General features: G+C 29.0%; 1 protein-coding gene across 5 annotated transcripts in view; it reads left to right on the top strand.

Moving 5' to 3' along the window:
* LOC129941766 (rab11 family-interacting protein 3) overlaps positions 1-21,746 on the top strand; it is a 248,386-nt gene that overhangs the window by 131,409 nt on the left and 95,231 nt on the right. The gene's annotated exons all lie outside the window — the stretch shown is intronic.

Here is a 21,746-nt window from a genome sequence, read left to right as displayed (position 1 = left end):
GTCAGAGGGGTTTCCCAACAAACTATTAATGAAAATAAAAGGATTTTAGTAAAAAGAAAAAAGGACTAAATTATTAATCGTGCTATTTCTGTTTTTTTGCTGTTGAATTGTTTTTATTGTTTTAATTAAATTTGTTAATCATTAAATAAAATATTTTTTAATAAATTATGTTTCAAAACAGTCAAAAATAATAATCTGTCTTATTTGAAATCCATATAATATTTTGTGCTAATTCTTTGTCCAACACTGTTCATTCGATTCAAATAGCTCATAGTTGTATTTTTTTTCACAAAATATATTTTTAAAAAATAGCAATGAGCCATTTTTTAGAAATCAAAATAATTCACGTCAGACCAAAACTAAAACATATTTTATTGAAAAATTAATTGAACTTTTGCTTAAATGTATGCTCTAACTTTTCTTTAAAACTTTTGAGCCTTAAAAAGGTTATTAAAAACTAAATAAAACACTAGCCAATAACTTCCTAAAAGTTAGTTTTAACATTTTTAAATGATATTTGTTGTAACAAGCAAAACCGTCTATATGTAAGCTGTATGGAAGCTTATACTGTGTTCTGTAGAAATTCTCGGGACGAGAAAACGATTTCATTAAGGTATTTGTAAGTGTTTTTATTTTTTTGGTAAAAAACAACAGTGAATTAAACTTTTCTTAAAATTTGCTCGCATATTTCGTTGCACGAAAATATTTTTAAGAGACCAGTTATAGGTATCACTGGTTTGCATAATTGACAATTTTGTTTCGAGATTCAAAACAAGCAATAAAGTCAGAATTGTTATTTTTGTTGCCAAAATAAAGCTGATAAGATGTAGATTTTTTCGGAACATAATCGCTACACTTTACCCCAAGGACATAAATGTCAATCAGAGCTATAACCAACCTGTCAACAAAATTCCAATGATATGTTTCAATAAAGGAAACCAATGATAGCCATATTTTTTGTTCGTAAAATATTCGAGCTGAAAAATGTTTTTGTTCAGATTTTTATTCATAACAAAGTATTCTAAAAGATATCAATTGATGTTTTAAATAGGCATTGTCACTCAAAATGATTTTGCCATGAACATTCGAATCATTTGATGCATTCCAAAGACCCAATCAGCAAAGATACGACACTGGTGGCGATCGATAAACTTTAGTTATAAACTTCGACCTAAAGCAGCAATATTCTCAGCTTTTCTTAAAAGTAACAGCTGACTAGCGGGCTTTTCAAAATAAAACCTCTTACTTGCAAACTACCATTTTTATTATTATGTCTACCATTGTACACAAAAATAAAATAAACAGGGTTTGTTTTCCAAAATGTTGATACTTGCTACCCCAATCGTTTTCAATATGCTTAAAAATTTACTCACGTTTTTTATTTTTAACTAAGTAAGTTTTTCTATACTTATATCATCTTTTATTTTCCTTGATATATTCGTTTAATAGATAATCAAACATCTACCGGAAATATTCCCACATCAAACAATTCTCAATTGAAATAGTTTTACAACTTCCTCTCATTTGATATAAACTTTCCATTTCAAATGCAAATTATTACGCAAGCTCATAACATAATCACTTCATTAACTAACTCTTCTCCACAAAACAAAGACGAATTCAATCATTTTCCTATGGTTAATGCTCAATGATCTTTCCCTTCACTCAATTAACTTTATAACTTTATGATATTCAAGTTGATAAATTGCATCTTTTAATTAAGTGATTGGCATTTTAAAGATACTCTGAAGCATAATTTTAGTTTTGGTATTAATCGTATAAAAACAACTGTGAGACCTCCATAATATGCCCTTTTAAACTTTGGCATAGTAAAATAAGCTTCATATTTGTTTTTCATTTTTCATGTACCATCATACATTTTACACGTTTAGTTTTCCTTCTCTCAACTAAAGTCGCCAAACTTCTTTTTCCATTTTCTTAAACCATCATGAGTTAAAGTCTTTACCATGTTAGCCAAATACTCGCGGACTTTATATCTTTTTCGACTTCAACTTCAACTACCAATTCCAAGAACTCAATCAGGTCGATGAAAAAACCGGCCGGCCGGTTATTACGAGGTTTGAAATTTATGTAAGCATTACATTGGAATGTCTCATGGGATTGTGATTCATATACATTTTTTTATTCATGATGTGAAGAAAAATGTATCACAAAAAATACCGTTATATGTACAAAGGGTCAGAATAAGAATGGCTTTTTTATTTTTATTTTTTCCATTCTTTTGTTTGTTACATTAAATTCACATTTTGTTTAAATTTTTATAGAGCACAGAGCATTCATTGGCCTTTAAGACATAGCATGCCAAACCAGTTTGATATTGACATGCCATAAACACTTCAATTAGAAATATTTCAACGTACCTAACCTAAAATGCCTACCTTAAGAAATAAATGATATCGCTATTGTGAATTATTTGTGTAACAAACGACCCAGAGAACTCTGCACTCAATTGGCTGAGAATCATAACGAGTACAAACAAAATTCAGTACAAATACGTACTCTATTCAAAAAAATCAAAAGCGTATTTTTGCGATTAAATCTGCGGTGCTTAGTATAAAGGCGCAATTTTACTTGATGTGTGGTTAGCTTCACTTCGCAGATTCTTTTGTGCAAGAGAACGTGCTAACGTTCATTCAATAACATTTATTATATTTTTTTTGATTTGCTGTAATAAAGGTCAAGTTGTGGAATTTTGAAAATAAATCGATAAACTGGTCTTTTCAATAAACATGAATGATTTTTGACAGATCTGTAGTAAGTAATGGTTTGCAAACTACGCACATTATTTCTATCAAATTTCCTACTAAGACTCTTAGCAAAATTTAAACGATTTGAAAATTTACTCACAGATGTCAGAAATCAAAATTGTCTTAAATGCTTCAAAATTGTATCAAGTTTAAATTTGGTGATATGATTTTCAGAAAAGTCATTTTCAGCCATTATAGCAGTCGAAAAAAGATTGAAAATATCAGATGTCGTGGATTAAAACATCTGGCAGTTGCTGTCAATTGTCAATCTTTTGACATTGATAGTTTGGTCATTGATTATAGAGTTTGTGCACACTGAATGTGAAATTGATAAATCCTTTGTTCTAAAATAAATCACTTAAAAGAAAAAGACAAGAAAGAATTCTTTACTGTTAAAAATTCGCATGTTTTATTTAAGAAAAAATTTGGTTAGTATTAAAAAGATTATTAAACGCTTACATTTAAAGATTAACAAATGCTGTTTCATTTTAGATCGGTAAACGGGAACAATTCTGCCATACATTATTTTTTTAAACTTTAACCGTTTCTCAGGACAGTGAAAGCTTTCATAAGATAAAAAAAAACATCCCTGATTTTGAAATATTCTTAATTGTTGATTCGCTAGTATTAGTGTTAGAGTAATTTTTAAATTTTGCCTATAGCCTTTCGCAATACATGGACTGTCTAACAATGAAAGAATTTTCAAAATTGGACTAGTAGTTATTGAGATAAACAAGTTCAAACAAACAAACAAGCAAACAGACTTTTCATGCTTTATTCATTTATTTATTTCAAAAACATGAGTTTTAAAAATGTACATCTGTTCTAAAAACGTAATCCAAACTTAAAAATCAGTTGAAATAAAAAAGATTATATTAATTTATTTTTCAAAGACGGTCTACTCAATTGAAAATCAAAAAAAGAGGCTGGGATGCGACCCACACTGATAACTTTCCACCCCGTCTGTCAATTTGTCTTACTTAAAAGTTTGTAGGTTTTCGTGTTGGGTTAAATAAATTGTCAGTTGAATTATTCTTAAAAAATTTAAAATACCAACAATATTAGATTATAAGTCGAAAACAAATTTTTACCAATTTTAGTAGCATTTCTTAAATTTTTACAAATTGGATGAATGAAATTAATTTGAGAGATATCAAGAACCGAACATCAATTTTAACCAAATTTGTGTACTATTTTTTGTAGATTTTATTTTTTTTATGAAAAAAACAGACTGTTGGATTTAAAAAAAAAAAAACTACTGAATATCGAAACAATATTTTCTGTGAAACCAAGTTTTAGTATTTAGGTATTTTTGTAAAAAAAAAAATTATTTTTTAAAAGATAAAAGTTGTTTAAAGCCACTATATCAAAGTTTTGAAAAGTTATTTGAGTCGAAAATCAATTTTTACCAACTTGTATTAATTTTTTTGTTTAGGTTTTTATTTTTTGTAAAAAAAAATGTTAATTCGATTTTTCTCGAAATATGTCCGAATGTTGTAAAAAATTTTCTTAATACGGTGAACTTAATTGGAAGCCATAATCTAAAATTTTTGAAAAGATATTTGTGTCGAAAATCAATTTTTACCACCTTTGAGAAATATTTTCTTAGGTTTTTATTTTTTATAAAAAAAAACTGTCAATTCGATTTTTTTCAAAATTTTAGGCTATGTTAAAAACGTTATTTTTCGTTGCAAAAAAGTGTTTTGGATATGAAATAATTTCTTTTGCGTGAAATTCTCGAGGTGAGATTTTTTTTTTTTCAGTTTTTAATAAAATTCAATTCAAGTCTCTTGGGTCATTGGTTCGTGGGATATTTAGTTTTAAGCAACATTTTCACCTTTTTTTGATAAAACCGAGCATGGATACACTAATTACACCAAGATCATTCTTCTCCCTAACTTATCCCAGAACTTGATCCTCTATTTTGTAGCCAAAGATGATTTTAGAAAGGTAGCGACAAAAATAAAACGTTGGCATTTAGCGACTTTTAAATATAATTGGTTTTTCGTGCACCATTGGGATAATTTCAAAATAACGTCTTGTAAGGGATGGCAGTCATTAAAAGATTTTAAACATCGAAAAAACGTCATGTCATCATCGAAAAAAGTGTGAATAGAATTGAGGAAAATACTAGGTTAATCGTTTAAAAAAATAGTAAAAAGAAGGGGTCCAAGATGGCTACCTTGTTGCACACCAGATGAAACCAACATTGGTTTTAAGAGAAATTCGCCAATGCCATTTCAACAACTTAGAATAAAAACAATAGCTTTTTAATTTCTTTATTAAAATAGAGTAAATTATTTTATCAAATACGTTTGAATATTCGGTAAAAATTGCATCAATTTGATGCCCACCTTTAATTTATTTAAAATAAAATTGGTAAACATTGTTGTTGTTGATCTTCCCGCATTGGAACGGTGAAATGTTTTTCTTAACTTATAAGAGTTTTTGTATACACTACAATTTACAAATCGGACGGTAGTTGGATATTTGCTGCTAAGACTCTGATTTGTGAAAATGGTTTAAAAATTCTCCGTTCTCTAAAGAGCTCTTAAAAATTAGAAAAAGCGGTTCAGCAAGAGAAACAGCACATTTTTTAACAACAATAGGTGCAATTTCGTCTCGACTTGGTTTGTTGTCATCATTTAAGAAACCATCTTCATTTTTCTGAACTATTTATTTCTAAATAACCGATATCTACCTTACATTCAAAAGAAAAATATTTGGCGGTCCATGTTAAACATTAGAATTAGCGTTATTTGATTCAAAAAAGTCTGCTGAGAAATTGAAAAATACATGACAAATTTGAAAATGTTGAACCTAGGTAATTCATACAGCTGAGAATATCACTTGAATTTCGTTTGCTTTTGATGTACGACCAAAAGAATTTCCTATTTTTCTTTGAGTTAGATTTAATTGATAAAATATAATTTTGAAATACAAAATTTGTTAAGAATCTCTTTTTTTTTTGAAAATAACTATGATTAATATTTAAACAGCAAATACATGCGACCAAATGAGTCATTCAATTATTATTTATTTTTAATTTCAATTTTACTGGATCAACTAAAAATGGTTCAGGGACTGTTTTCTTTTTATTGAATTTACCACTATAGTCTCAGTGGTGACAAAAATGCAGTTTTCCGACATTCACATAAATAAAATAAATATACGTATAATAAAAATGTTATCGAACTCTCTTGGCTTTGGAATCGATTTGTTATTCTGTCAATGAATGTTCAGTTCTTCGGAATATGTTTTTTGGCATTTTGTCAATAGATTGAAATATTTCTTTTTTTTAATTTAAATATATAAAAAGGGAAATATACAATCGAATTTGAATAAAAACGTGGTCGGAATGATTTATGAGTTTTGGGTGAAAATTTATTGGACAATATACCATCATTATGAATGTTGTAATGACTTTTTTTAAAAGAGGTAGTTGTTGTTTGTTTTTAGGAGTTTCATAGAGCGGAACTTGAAATACGGTAGTTTTTGATTTTTTGTAAAATTGAAATTTGTAGACAGACTTTAAACAATGCCAACGAAAATCAGGAACTTGTAAACATGAAAGGTGTTGTTTGTTTTTGTGACAAAAGGTTGGATGAATTTCAAATAACAGTTTTTGAAGCACAATTTGTGAAATGGAGAAAGCTTTTTAGACTATTCCACTATGTAAACAGTTTGAAATTGATTATCTAATGTCCATCTTATTTGAAGTTTTTAGTACAAATAACAAAAATGTTAAATAAAAATATCGTTTTGCACTTGGGTTCAATTTTTGAACAATCCAGCTCTCACTTGTGTTTATTTATTTATTTTATTACATCCTTAGAAATCGTCAGTTAGGTGTACTTTTGGGAACACCAAATCCATTTTTATTAATTTTAATAAAACTTTTAAGAGCTTTGCGTTTTGCTATAATCTTTTGACATTTTACATGTTAAAATGACGACATAATGAAAATTAGAACGACTCACTCAAATTGTTTCAATTTGCCAAAAAAAATTATGAACATTTTTCAGTTTTGCGAGAAAATTTTCTTGATTATATTATTTCTAGAAGAATTGGTCTCCAAAACGTTGTGATTTAACGCCTCCTCAATTATTTTTTTGGACCGACGTGAAAGATAACATCTATGCCAATTGATTAAAGACATTAATAATGTGATTCGTGAAATGATGGCGTTTTTTTTAATAAAAATATGTTTTTCAATCTAAAATTTATTTTTGTGTTTTTCATTTCATTTACTTTCTTTTACTAAAAACCTAGAAATTGTCAACTCTCAACATCTTCCCTCGCATTGGAACGTATTTGACAACAAGCAATCCATCAAATAGAACATGTCTTATATTTGAACTTAACTTTAACTTTGAACCCCACAAATTGCTTGCAATGACATTTTCCCAGCTCAAATTTACGAAATGCTTACTATGATTTATACATGAGTTCAAGAAACTTTACATAAGCAACAATAAAGTTTGATGGTTTCAAAATAATACAATATTTTCTTTTTCTTTGGTTTTTGTTTTCACGCTTTTTATTATTTTCTTCAATGTTTATTTTAAGCTTATGGGAATTAAGTATGCAGCCCATATAAACATGTATTACCTGTTAAAATATTAATACCTTGCCACGGTAGTTGAGTACCAACACGAATTATGAAAAGAAGCTGTCATTCATATTCAAAATAGCAGGAAACACCATCAAGAGGTAAATTCCTAATGGGATAGCGTAGCAAGTACTCTTATAATCCATACAAGAAGGTATATGGACGTGGGTATAGGAAGAAGTGGAAGCATGTTTGCCATTTAAGTTGACTTCAATGAGCTTTAAGAGTAGCCAACTATACGAGTGCTAAAGAAGGCACTATATACGAATACATTTTCACCAGTGCTGTCGTTTTGTGCTTATAGAAAAATTTTAGGAATTGAGGAGTTTTAAAAGAAACTATCTTGGGACTGATTCTTTCCAACCTCACTGTTCCCTCACAACATATAAGAAAAGGTAAAATTTTAATTTCGACTTTTCCGTATTTTGTAATAAAGTCAACTTTTTTTTTTGGTACTTTTGTTATGTCTGATCTACAAAAATTATAAAAACCATGTATAGTTTTGTTTTATGTCTTGTTTACCTTAGTTTACCTAGCCTTAACATTTTTCTAAAACGCTAGGTTTTTGGAAAAATCCTTCTTAAAACTTGAAACAAAAATAATCATAATATTTTAAGGCTAAAGTAAAATACTAAATATTTTTGAATAATAAATTGTACAATGATCTTGCAAAATACTTAGCCACCTTTTTAATAACATTAGCAATATGAATAACATTAGCAATGAGTCTTGATTGAACTATACAACGAAATTTTGAAAAACCTCGAGTTTTAATGGTTCATAAGTGTAATTTACATTACATTACATTTCACACTACTCTGCACATAAATGTGCAGAGTAGCGAACACAGCACCTTGAGCAACTAAGGCTATGTAAGGTGATAACAACACAAGACATTAATGCAAGACAGAAGGACAGAAGAGAAAGAACAACAGAAAGAAAGAAAACATGACAACAGCACGCTGTAGGTTTCGAGACGGTCCTCCATCTTTCTACTAACCACACTCACTGATGCTTGATTTCGGTGATCGATGGGAACCGAAGCTTAATCAGTGACTAGGCCGTTGCCTAAGTGTAAGTTTTTGTTGGTGGTTTTAAATTAAAATATCAGTTTTAAAAATTAGCTCAAATTTCAATAAATATTTGATGTGATTGTTTCAACGACGGGTCTTAAATCGTTTTGTCTTTTTCTGTTCTTTAAAACAGCTAATGGCCATTTTTCGACTGTTTTTTTAAGAGTTTGCATAGTTTCGAATTTTAGAAGAAACCTTTAATGATATACTGATTCTAACTAAGATATAATTTGATTTCTAGTTATAAAAACTTGTCAACAAATGTCATAGCGTCAAAAAGTGCATAATACTGCAGTATTGTGCGTCCTGTTCTTGAATATAATTGTGTTGTTTGGAGCTCTACAACTGATTTTAATAAAAAGAGAATTGAAAATGTTCAAAAAAAAATTACTTATTTGCTCTTCGAAATATTTTTGAAAACAATATAGAAGGTTTCCATCATTCTTATAATTCGAAATGTCTATTACTTGGAATACAAACTCTTGAGACGAGAAGAAAAATGTATAGTGTCATGTTTATTCGTGATATTTTGACTTCAACCATTGATTGTGAGAGTTTGCTTAACTGCTTGCATCTGTATGCTCCTTCAATTTCCTTAAGAGCCAGACCGCTCTTGTCAATTGATTCCCATCATACGCTGTATGGACAACGTGAACCGATTTCCGCATGTTGTAATTTATTTAATATGTTTTATTCTAGTTTGGATATATCAATGTCCAGAAACTTATTTAAAAGTCGATTGTTCACTTTAATTAATTAAATTCTTTTTTCCAATTTTTAATTTTATATATAATATGTAATATTATGTATTTATAAACTGAATTGTATTATACATGTACTTAATTTGAAATCTGTTGAATGTAAATTCGTAGATTGGTTACTTAAATAAACAAAATAAACAAATAAAGGACTTAAAATAAAATTTACTGGATACCAAAATAATTCTTGAATTTGGTTGACTCAAAAAATCTCACTTATGATTAAAAAATATATTTGTCGCCTCGAATATCTTAAAGAAATATTTCAAAAATAATTGTTTAAAAAACGTTTTTGAAATGTTTCCCATTTCTTCAAAAAAAAAAAACAAACATTTCATACATTTTTTAGAAAATGTTTCTGAACATTTGGAAAATGTTTCTATGCTTCCTAGTTTTATCTATTTCATCTTCTTCATTATTTGCGTTTTAGTAAATTTGAGACAAGCCATCAGAATCTTATTTTAAAAATGTTTGTCAAGAAGATCCTACAAAACTGAATTTTTATCAATTTCATTAAATTTTATATTTATTTAAAACCAATAACTCACTTTCTAATTAAGTAAATGCTTGGAAAACTAATAAAGTTTTCCATTGGTAATGGAAACAAGAGTAACGTTGCAGAAATGTTTTGCGAGTGTCCAGACCAAAGAAATAATTCAGAAACAATTTAGAAATGTTTCTCTGTTATGTTTCTAAAATGTTTTTTTTTAAATAGGATCATTTTTACCAACAAAATATGTTTTATAAATTGATACTTAAAATTGGTAGGGATTGCGTTCTTGACTTTAATATCTTTATAAAACAACGAAAAAAACTTCTTAAATCTCAATTTTGTAGGGCATACTTAAATACGTTTATTAAATAGTAAATATTATTATTGAAAAAATACAACATTTCAAAGAGTACAAATAGACAGTTTTAAACATTCTTTAACAGTTTTTTTTATTTTAAAATAACGTTAGTTACATTTTCAGCTAGGTTCCTTACCGAACAGTGGAACAAATATTTACATCGTTTTGCAGAAAGTAAGATTATTGCACTTCATATGTCAAAGGCATTTGATAGAGTTTGGCACCAAGCTCTCTTGTGGAAAATGCGTGCTTTTGGTATAGATGAATCTCTTCTTTGTTGGGTTAGAAATTCACCCTTTTCAAATCTGATATTCAGAAAATAAACGCTGGTGTGCCCCAGGGCTCCGTTTTGTCTCCAACGCTCTTCCTTATTTTTATAAATGATCTTTTGTCTGAAACTGCTTACCTACTTAATTGTTTCGCTGATGACGGTACTCTAGGTTTCTCATATTCATTTTTAAGATTCGCATCCTTGTTCTTTGGATGTGGACTACAAACGGTAGCGTATGATAAGCTCCATTAAATTCTGATCTTCACTTCCACTTCTTCTAATGAGGAATCAAAAAACGTGTAGAATGTAATGCTTCAAAAACTCAATGCTATTTACTGTCGCAAAAGCGTAACCCTCCTCCAATGCCACTATCCATGAATGGTACTTGCATCGAAGAGACTGAACAGCTTTCAGTGTAAGGTATGTGCATTTGATATCGCCAAAAATGCGTTGATGTATGAACAATGCAAAATTTTAGAAATGAAATATTCATCTTCATCATAGGTTCCCAAAAATGATATCGCCAAAAATGCTGCTAGGTGTTTAGGTTTTCTCCGAAGATGCAAGAAGTTTTTTACCCCTTCTGATCTGGCTATAATCTATAAAGCCTATATTCGTGAGAAGCTTGAGTACAATTCCCATATCTTGGCAGGTGTTCCTATTAATCACTTGAGTATCTTGGACAGAATTCAAAAGAGAGCCCCAAAAATGATAGGTGACCGTTACCTTACTGAAAATTTTGTATCTCTCGAGCACTGTGCGTCGTAAGGTTTCATGCCTGTCATTATTTTATCGCTACTTTCATAAACAAAGCTCTTATGAAAATGCTACTTGCATTCCTCCCCCCAAAGAATTCAACCGTAATACCCGTTCTTCTAGGAATGCTCATCAGTTTGCCCTTGAGCCCAATTTCGGACGTACTGAAAAGTACAGAGATTATTTCTTTAGTCCCACTACACGAATGCGAAATTCTTTACCAGACTCAATATTTCCCACTCATTGCAATGTACAGATATTCAAAACCAATGTGCATCGGTAACTTCATTCTACTGCTATCCTCCCTTTTTAATTGCTCGCACTGTGTTTAATCATTATAAGGGTATTCATAACCCCTTGAGTGCGCATAATATAAAAAAAATTTGATTTAATTTCATTCGATTTTGGGAACCTATGATGAAGATGAATATTTCATTTCTAAAATTTTGCATTGTTCATACATCATCTTACCTTTACTCCTTCCTTAATGCTTTAGAACAAATTATAAAAATAAATTTGTATTCTCACCAAAGTACCAAATTTTTAATAAAGAGATACTTTCGACAGCACTGTCTAAAACCCTAATCAAGAAGGGACAAAAAATGTATATAATATACACTTGAGTGTTATTGTGTGTGTAGTGTCAATATAATTGAGCGATTATTTATGAAAACATTGTTAGAAGGTGTTAAGTGGTTCCTAAAGACTTAAGTTCAACTTCTTGAAAGGTCTTAAGTTTACCTAAACCATCTAACACTTGAATAATATGTAAAGAGGTACACATAAAACTATTATTAACCAATGTACCTTCTTATGAGTCTGACATTTTAACCTTGCAATTATTTTAATCTTATAATTTATTTTATTAAATGCTAATTAAATATAAACCTTTCAAATGATAGAGAAGAGATGGATATTGACCTTTTTAATTTTTATTTTTGAAAAGAAAAGAAGAGTTGCTATAATTTTTAATAGGAGATTTATATTGTTATTGTAGTTTTTTTTTGCTCACGATTTTAGCAAATTAAAGTTCATTACAATAACGAAATTATTTTGATGAGTTTGTTTTATGGCCTTGAGTTAAAAAAAATGTCTATAGGTATGAATAAAGTCCCCTATGTTGAATAGATTTGTGAATTCGGTCAACATCAATTTGTAAAGTGTGTATTTTGTATCTTTTATGTCATGAACATAACATGACAGTCTCTTAATTTTGTTTTATTATTAAGGTAGGTTAAACAAAGATATTCAAGTAGGTGGCCTTATAGGTATGCGTTATTCTTAGGTCAATATTCAATAGATTTGAAAAATTTGAATAGTTTTTATTTTATTATTATTTGTTGGCACTTTCATTTACAAAGTAAAAACAATTTAATGCTGGAAAAGAAACTTTCATTTGTATGATTTTTTTTTGCACATGTGTAAGGTTTTTGGCAATTTAACTTTCTTTTGCTAATGGGTATATATCTTGGTTTGAAAATAATCGTAGATGTTTTTATGTCCACTTAAGTTCAAATTTAATTATGATTTCGTGAAACCAGAAGGCAACTTTTTTTTTCTGTCGCAGCCTAAAGACAAAACAGAAACGAAATAGTTTATTTTATTCATACTTTTATGTAAACGTTTGAATTTTTTCAATTCATACCTTTCCATGCTCATAACATTTCTATCATGTAAACCACAATTAATTAAAATCTCGGGAGTTTTTTGTTTTTGTTGTTCGGTTTCAATATCGGTTGTCATGAAACTCTACATTCATATGACGTGAACCTTTTTTGTTTTGCTTTTGTTAAAAAAACATATTAAAACAAAATGTCAAATTAAAAAAAAATAATAATAAAAATAGAAAATTACGTATACGTCCTATAGTACCTACCTATAAACATATCTATACTCGTCTGTACTCTAAGCTTTTATTTTATTGGAATATGCTAGTGGGCATATTTTGTTTTTCTATATACATACATATGTATGTATGAGTATCCACCGGAAATGAAAAAAAAAAATCACTAGGCAGAACGTGAATGCGAATGACACAATCCCCTACTTTGAAACCATAACCACCTGTTTTAGAATGCCATAGATACATATAAAGTATTCAATATGTATACATATGTATATACATAGATTCAGATATACATATGTATGCATAGCGAATTTAATTTTAAACAATATGCACAACGATTGAAATTTAATCTAAGTGTAATTAGGTTGGGTGGGACGTTAATTTTTAAAACACCATAGGTATAGTTTTACTGAATGACGACTTGAGGGAAGACTATATACATATAAGCATAAATATATACTGGAACCCATAATGCTTTGTTCCCTTGGTTTTAACAAAAAAAAAACAACAACAAGTGATTAAAACGTGATTTTTACATATTTTGCAGAATAGCACACATTTTAAAGTCTAAAGTTTAAATGAAAATAACTAACATGCGTTGAGGGGACAACAAATTAATTGCAGATAAAATTTGGAGATAATTGAAAGTCGAATGACAATTCTTATTCTTTTTTAAATTTAACTGATTTATTATACGGTTTAATTGTTATTGTTGTAAGCAACTCTACAAGGTTAAGAAGAAGAATGAAAACATAACATTCACTTGAACTCATAGTAAAAGGAGGATTGAAACCTTGCCTTGTTCTGTATACTTATCACTTTTGATTTAGTTGTTAAAGTTTTGATAACAAATTCCGAATTTACCCATAAAGTTGCTATATTTGTATTTATTCAAGGGTAAGTTTTTGGTTTTGATGATAAAAAAGTTTCTTTCAATAAGCTTTTGCACGAAAAACAAATGGATTGATGGTATTTTTGGATTAAAGTCGGCAATAGTTGTATACTTTTAGAGACAACCAAGCCGCAGCCGGGCGCAAATTGTGATATTCTATTTCGTTTCATAAATTTTATCTTTAGAAAAAATAAAAAACATTTAAATATAACATATGTTATGAAATATTTGTGAATTATTATATTTTTATGCGTTATACTACATCAGAATAATTTTACTTCTTGTGAATTATATGATAGAGGAAAATTTTTGATTAAATCTATATTGACACTTACGTATTAAAGTGGCGCTACTGTTGTGAGTGAACTAAGTCCTCAGCCAACAAATGTCTCCATCTAGCTCTTCCTCTATTGCGCTGTCCTATGGACGGTAATTCGAGGACTTTCCGGGCCGCAGCATTTATTTCCATGTGCTCTACGTAACCCAACCATCTCAGTCGTTGGAGTTTTATCCTTCTGGCTAAGTCTACGCCGCTGTACAGTTGGTCGTTCCATCTTCTTCATCAAGCGAAGAATTTTTTCTAGAAATGACCCAAGGCGATTTGGTTCGCTTTTGTCATAGTTCAGCTTCTCTGCCATTTAGCAGAACGGGGATATAAGGGTCTTATATAGCGTCACTTTGGTCGCTTGAGAGAGGGTTTTACTCAATTGCTTTCTTAGCCCCAAAAAAAGCGGTAAGCAGGAGTAGTTCTGCGTTGGAATAAAGAGCTGATTTTGTTTTCTGTGTTAATAGCGTTTTAACCGAGACATCGATGATGTAGGTCCTTTCTTGATGGCAGTTTGTACATTGTTTTGCTTTCATAAACCTCAATACTCACAAAAGCCACATTGATATCACGCTGCATCTGTATACGCTAGTAATTGGACAGGGCGATGTTAAAGAAATCGCTTGACAGTGAATCACCTTGTCTAAAGCCTTGCAAGGTGACGGCAAATAACAACATACTTCATCAAAGGTGGGAAGACTGAATTGTTGGCTTTCGTCGTCTATATTGAATGGATCATCCTGCCTGACAGCAGAAGTCGGTTCGTCGTCGTTATACAGTCTGCATAAGTGGTCCTTCCATATCCTCAGCATTGACTGCGGTTCTTCTATGATGTTTCCACTTTCGTCTTTACAGCCGTCGGTTCTAGTTTTATGATTTACTTGTAATTTTCGTTTCACCTGCTCATAAAACTTTCGAATTTCTGCTTTTGAACCTCTCAACATCTTTGACCGCACGCTTCTCAGGCTTTCAGGATCCTTCTGAAAAAATGGTGTTCCTCTCTCCTCTTCGTCTTATAGAGCTCGTCAGCAGTTCTCGCCCTTCTATGCACTTTTGACACTTATTCGGTTATGAATTTAAATACAATCTGTTAGAGTCTTTTAAAAGAAATGTTTAGAATATTGAAGCTACATTTTAAACGACTTATTGTTAAGGAAAAACTAATTGTTCGCATTTTACTTGAAAATTGAGAAATGTATAAACTATTCTTAAATCTTCAAATTTATTTAAACGGTGCATATGAGCACTTCTTAAAGGTGTACAAATAGCAAACACATCTACAGTTTAGTAATGGTCCTATTAATTTATGAATTATCAGAAACTCAGAAGTCATATGGATTTAGCTAATTATTGAAAGTTAAAGTAACCATTTTGGGATTTTAGTATTTATAAAATGTTAAAACTTATTTAAATAGTATAAATTTAAAAAGATCGTCTATTTGACTTAGTAAATTAATAAAGTTAAAACATTTTACTTTATCACTTTAAAATGTTTGCCACTGTTTCGAGTTACCCAACTTTTAGGAAATTTCGACTGTGTTTTTATCAAGAGGATTATAGATAATTCTATATATTTTCGAATTGATAAATTTGAAGATTATAAAGAACATTTTGGTAATTAATTTGATACTGCTAAGAAATAGTATGCATTATTTTAGGTAGAAACAAGAATAATTGAATTGTATGAAGACTATAATCCCATTTTTTAATGAACCCGATATTACTATGTTCAATAGCGAATAAAAATCAAATAAAAAACTATATTCAGCTCGACAAAAAATATGAACTGCAAGGTTGCTAAAGGTTCTGAATATCAGTTTGAATCTTTTATTAAAAAAAATGAAGATATAAAAATCTATTGCAATATGTTTATTGATTGTAAATCCAAAAAACCTTTTAGCATTCTTCGTAGAAGATCGAAGTCGTAGTTAAGATTTAAAAGTACGTTTTCCCAATATTGTTTATCATTGCTTAAACTACTTCTATTTAATTTTGCTTAGTAATATTAAGATAAACGGTTTTAAATGGAATTTCACCCCCTTTTTTGGAAATTTGTAAAGAAGCTGATAATAAAAATTCAACATTTTTAAAAATAGGAAATATTTGTACGATTTGTACAGAGTTTCATATTCAAACAGTAAGAATTTTGGTGGAGAAGGTTCAAATTATTGTAACCCCTCCATAACTATGGCCTTGATTTCAACTAATTCTGTAATGATATCAACTTTCGAAAATTTGAAAGCCTGGATTTACTAGGCATACTTTTAAAATTTGTCTATGTCCCTAAGTACCCGTGGCATGATGGTTAGTGCGTTAAACTGTCATGCCAGAGGTCTTGGGTTCGATCCCTGCCTATGTCATCTAAAGTTTTTTCACGGGTACTGCCTCTTGCGAGGAATAGACAAATTCTCCAAGAGTAATTCTTGTCATGAAAAGTGCTTTCTCAAATTTGCCGTTCGGATTCGGCTTAAAACTGTAGGTCCCTTCCATCCCTAACAACAGTACTCGCACACAGGAATGGTTGAGAGTTGTCAGTCACTAGGCCCTAGTTCTCAAACGGACTGTTGCGCCACCCAATTTATTTATATTTTGTATGTCCCTAAATGGCATTTTAGTGGCATTAACAAGACTTTCCTTACAATTAAGTCACGTACTTATCTACTCTTGGAAATGTTGTTGTTCGAATTTTTTAAAGTATATTATAAGTGCAGTAATATCCAAAAGTCGTGTCAAAAAAAAACTATTTCGAATTTTTTTAAATTTTTTCAAAAACCGATGGTTAAAATTTCGTACCAAGCAACCTACTACGGGAAGGAGAATTTATATTTCGTTTATTTCATCAAAAAATTTAATTATTTTGACAGCACTTATTTTTAACAATATTTTAAAACTGTGCCCTAATATATGCTTTTAAAATTAAAGCACTTTAGTAAAAACTAAATTTGAAAAATAATTCTCATTCATGGGAGGATTTTCGTTCTACTTAGTGCTTAAAATATCTATTTTTAGTTATTTCGTCATAACATAGATAATTATAATCACATGAAGAAAAACGTATGTACCCATAATCATGTATCGTCACTAGTGCTTAATTTAGCATATTTATACAATATTCATAACTAATAATAAAAATACATAACATAACGTAGGTTCGTATGAACTATGTATAAATAAATCGATTAAAAGTCAAACGATTGATATAATAATTATATTTGCATATTTACGAGTATACTAATTTCAATGTAAGACTTCGAGGCGCACCATTCAAGGTTGATTCCCATATGGCTTCTTTTAATTTTCAAAAACTAATTGACAGCTCATTTTGCATTTATAATCTTTTAATATTTTAATAACCTAATTAAGTTCTTACGTCAGATAAAAATAGACACACATTTTATTTTCTATAAAATTCTCGTATATTAGTTTATTGAACTTATTTGGTGATTGAAATGTATATAAACAAAGTTCCTTGTATCTGGGTTTCATCTGCTTGTTTTCGTGTTTGAAGTCGAAGAGTTTTGTTTAATAATATTTTTCATAGATTTGCTTAGTCATGGTCCAAACATGTCCTTACGTAATTAGATACAAATAATTTTAAACGATTGGAAATGCCAAATAAAATAAAAAAAAAGATAATAGTAATGATAATGAATTGAAGTTATTGAAAAAGTTTGAACCGAATTTTACTAAAATACCTTGAGTTATACAAAAATACTCAAAATAGTGAAAAAGATAGAAATATAAGTCCGAAATTTGTTCCCATAATTGATAGAAATGGAAATAAAATTTTAAGACAATCCATTTTTAAACATAAATTTGCTTTGATAGTTAGCGGATATAAACTATTTCAAAATCGTGTAAATTATGAAAAGTAGTTAAGTCCTTTATTAAATGTTCTCTAAATGTTAATCTTGGTTTGTTTACATTTTGAGTTAAAATTTTCACAAATAAATAAATTCAGGCCTTAATTCTGATTTTAAATGATAACAATGACAACGATTTTGCTTAAAATCACCTCTAAAAAACACATCAACTCACAAAACAGCAAAACAAGTAAACAAAATACAAACAAATACAATTAATGAAGTATCTTATAAATGTATCTCCAAAATATATTGTACTATTTACTTTCTTTATGTATTTAGATAAACCATAAACCAAAGCCATAAACCCAATAAGACAAGAATATAGGAGTTTTTATCTCCACAGTAATTACTTTGTTGATAAATGTATTGTTTGCTAAAGATCAAAGTTTGTTTTTAATTTCTTTGTATTTCAAATCTTATTTATAGCTTTTTGTAAGGGAATATAATTTATAAAAATACCTTAATAATTCATTATCTTTGCTTAACTGATGATTATATTATGACGTTAACACATTAGGTACATAAAATAGATATCTGCTGCAAAATCGTTTAAGTTTTTGTTCGACTTAAAAAAATAAAGAAAACTTTTCAACAGTTAAATAAACATTTAATCGGATTTATTTGAAATCAAACACATTGTATATTTACTTGATCCAGATGTTGTGGTTTTAAAGTATTTATACAGTTTTATCATATTATACATCTGGGATTACAGGGTGTTTGTTTTATTGCAGCAATAACTAATCGTTAAAACTTCTTAGACATTTTTTAACTTACCATATACAAAAGTCGAGGTATTCACTTCCAAAAAATTCCGTCAATGTGAAATTTGGTTTACATACATGCTCCTTAAAAGGTACCTGAAATTTGAGGTTAAGCAACAAATTTAAAGGCAGTAAAATGTTTTTATACAAAAATTACTCGAACACTTTAGGCTGTGGGTACACAAGTATCGGATTTTCCAATAAGGAGATTAAATTCGAATAGCCCGATATTTCGGAAGCATGTCACTTTTAAAGCTGTTTTCTTTTTTTAATTTGTCATTTAAAGATAGATAGATAGATATTTTATTGGCAAAGAAAAAGTTACATTGTTTACAATATTTTTAAGTCATTGCACAGCACAGAGATATGATATCAATTTGTATCTTACTACTGAAAATAATAATTATGTTTTAAACAGCATGTCTATGTCTTAATATTTATAAGTTTGAAGGAAAACATTGCAAAGAAAAAACCTTCATTCGAATTTTGTTTATAATTATATCACAGATATGTTATGCTTAAATTTAATAGGAACTAATTTCGGAATAAATATATAAATAAATAAATAAATAGGCAAACAAATAAGTTAATAAATACACGAATGAATTAATAAATGAGTAAATAAGTAAATAAGTAAATAAATAAATAAATAAATAAATAAATAAATAAATAAATAAATAAATAAATAAATAAATAAATAAATAAATACAAAAATAAAGAAGTAAAAATCAAACAAATAAATAAACAAATAAAGACACAAATAAATAAATAAATATAAACATATATAAATTAGTAAAGGAGAAAAAATGTTTAAATAAATAAGTAGATAGTAGAATGAATACATAATAAGATACATTAATTAATAAATAAACAAAAAAAAAATACTTATAATGATGCATAAATTAACAGTATAAAAATATAAATAATACACAAGATAATAAATAATACATAAATAACAATTAATACAAGAATAAAAAAAAAGAAAAAAAAAATATGTTTGACAATTTATTAAATCAAGTTTCTAATCAGAGAGTTTTCACTTAATACACATTTTCTGGAAAATTTTTGATTGAGAATTTCAATTTTCTTGTCTATTTTTAACACGTTCGTTGTCTCTATGTGTAAGGCTTGGGTTGAATAATGCCAGGGTAGCTTCAGCATCATTTTTAAAATTTTGTTTTGGAGAATTTGCAATTTTTTAATATGCATTAGAGCACAATTACCCCATACGGGCGATCCATATAACAGTATTGCTTGAAAAACGACTTTAAAAATAATAAGTTTATTGTGTTTGCTAAGTAATGACCTTCGGTTAATAAGCGGATATAACATTTTTATTCCGACATTTATTTTATTTGCTGTCATTTCTGTGTGTTTCTTGAAGGTCAACTTCTTATCTAAGTAAATACCTAAATACTTGACAGAGCTGACCCACGGTATATCACAGTTATTTAAGTTTATATTACGACTGGGTAAAAAACAATCCTTTCTTTTTCTGGTGAAAAAGATAGCTTGGCTTTTCCCAGCATTGATTTTAATTTTCCAGTGTTTGTAATACTCGAAAATAATTGCTAAATCAGTCTGAATATTGTTAATTATATTATCAGGATGTTCATCGGATGAGAATATAGCAATGTCATCTGCATACATACCGAATTCACAATTTTGCAAAACTGGAAAATCTGAGATAAAAATATTGAACAACGTAGGAGATAACACTGATCCTTGAGGAACGCCAGCAGGAATAGTTTTTGAGATTGAATTTTGTCCATTAAGTGAAACTATGAATGTTCTTTCACTTAAAAAACTTTGTATAAGTTTTATTAAAAAAGTTGGACATTCATTTATAATAAGTTTATAAATAAGTGCATTGTGCCAAACAGTGTCAAACGCTTTTTCAACATCTAGCAAAACTAATCCTGTTGATTTTTTTTCTCTAAATTTTTCTTTTACGTGTCTACATATTCTTAAGACCTGGTGTGATGTGTTATGCTCTTTCCGGAATCCAAATTGTTGTATTGGTATGATATTCTTTTCATTTAAAAACAATTCTAATTTGCAGCGAATTAATTTTTCGAAAATCTTACTAATGCTACTCAGTAGGCTTATTGGCCTATAACTAAGTGGATCACTTCGAGGTTTTCCAGATTTTAATATTGGAACAACTTTTGCCATCTTCCATTTAAGTGGAAAATATTGAATTTTAAAGCAGGCATTTATTAAAGAAGTTAAATAAGCAAAACCACTCATTGGAAGTTCTTTAAGGAATTGGTTTTGAATACCATCCATTCCAGGAGATTTTTTATTTTTAAGATCACATATCAAATATTCAATGTCTTCAACAGAAATTAATTCTTCTGCAGATAAGCTTATAGAAGTTCCATTGAATTCAATTACTGACGTATCTACAAGGTTGGTTAAAACAGGATCGTGGTAGAAGTTAATGGTAGTATCATGATTGCTAGCAAAAGTATTTGCAAGTGTATTTGCTTTGTCTTTGTTAGAAGTATGAATTGTCCCTAATGATTCAAGTGGTGGTATTTGAGTATTTTTCTTCTTAATTATTTTATGTATGTTCCAAAAAGGTTTAGAGCTAGGATGTAAGGAACTAAGTTTTTTGTTCCATTCTATGTTCCTGAATTTTGATATCGATTCTGTTATTAATATGTTGAGATGGTTCATTTCTTGAAAATCGTGCTGCTGTCGATATCTTTGCCATTTCCTTCTAAACATATTTCTTATTTTAATAAGATTTAAAATGGTACGAGGAAGAATAACAGCTCGTTTATTAATTGTTTTCTGAGGAACAGATACATTAATACTATCACGGATACTTTTTTCAAAATAATCAACATAGACATCAATATCTTCACAACATTCAACACATTCAATACTATTTAAAGTTGGACGCAATTTTGAATTTAATTGGGAACGATATAAGTGCCAATTGGCGTTCTTAAAATC

This window comes from Eupeodes corollae, chromosome 1 (genome assembly GCF_945859685.1).
Source record: "Eupeodes corollae chromosome 1, idEupCoro1.1, whole genome shotgun sequence".
Lineage (NCBI taxonomy): Eukaryota > Metazoa > Arthropoda > Insecta > Diptera > Syrphidae > Eupeodes > Eupeodes corollae.
This window is presented reverse-complemented; position numbering and strand designations above follow the sequence as displayed.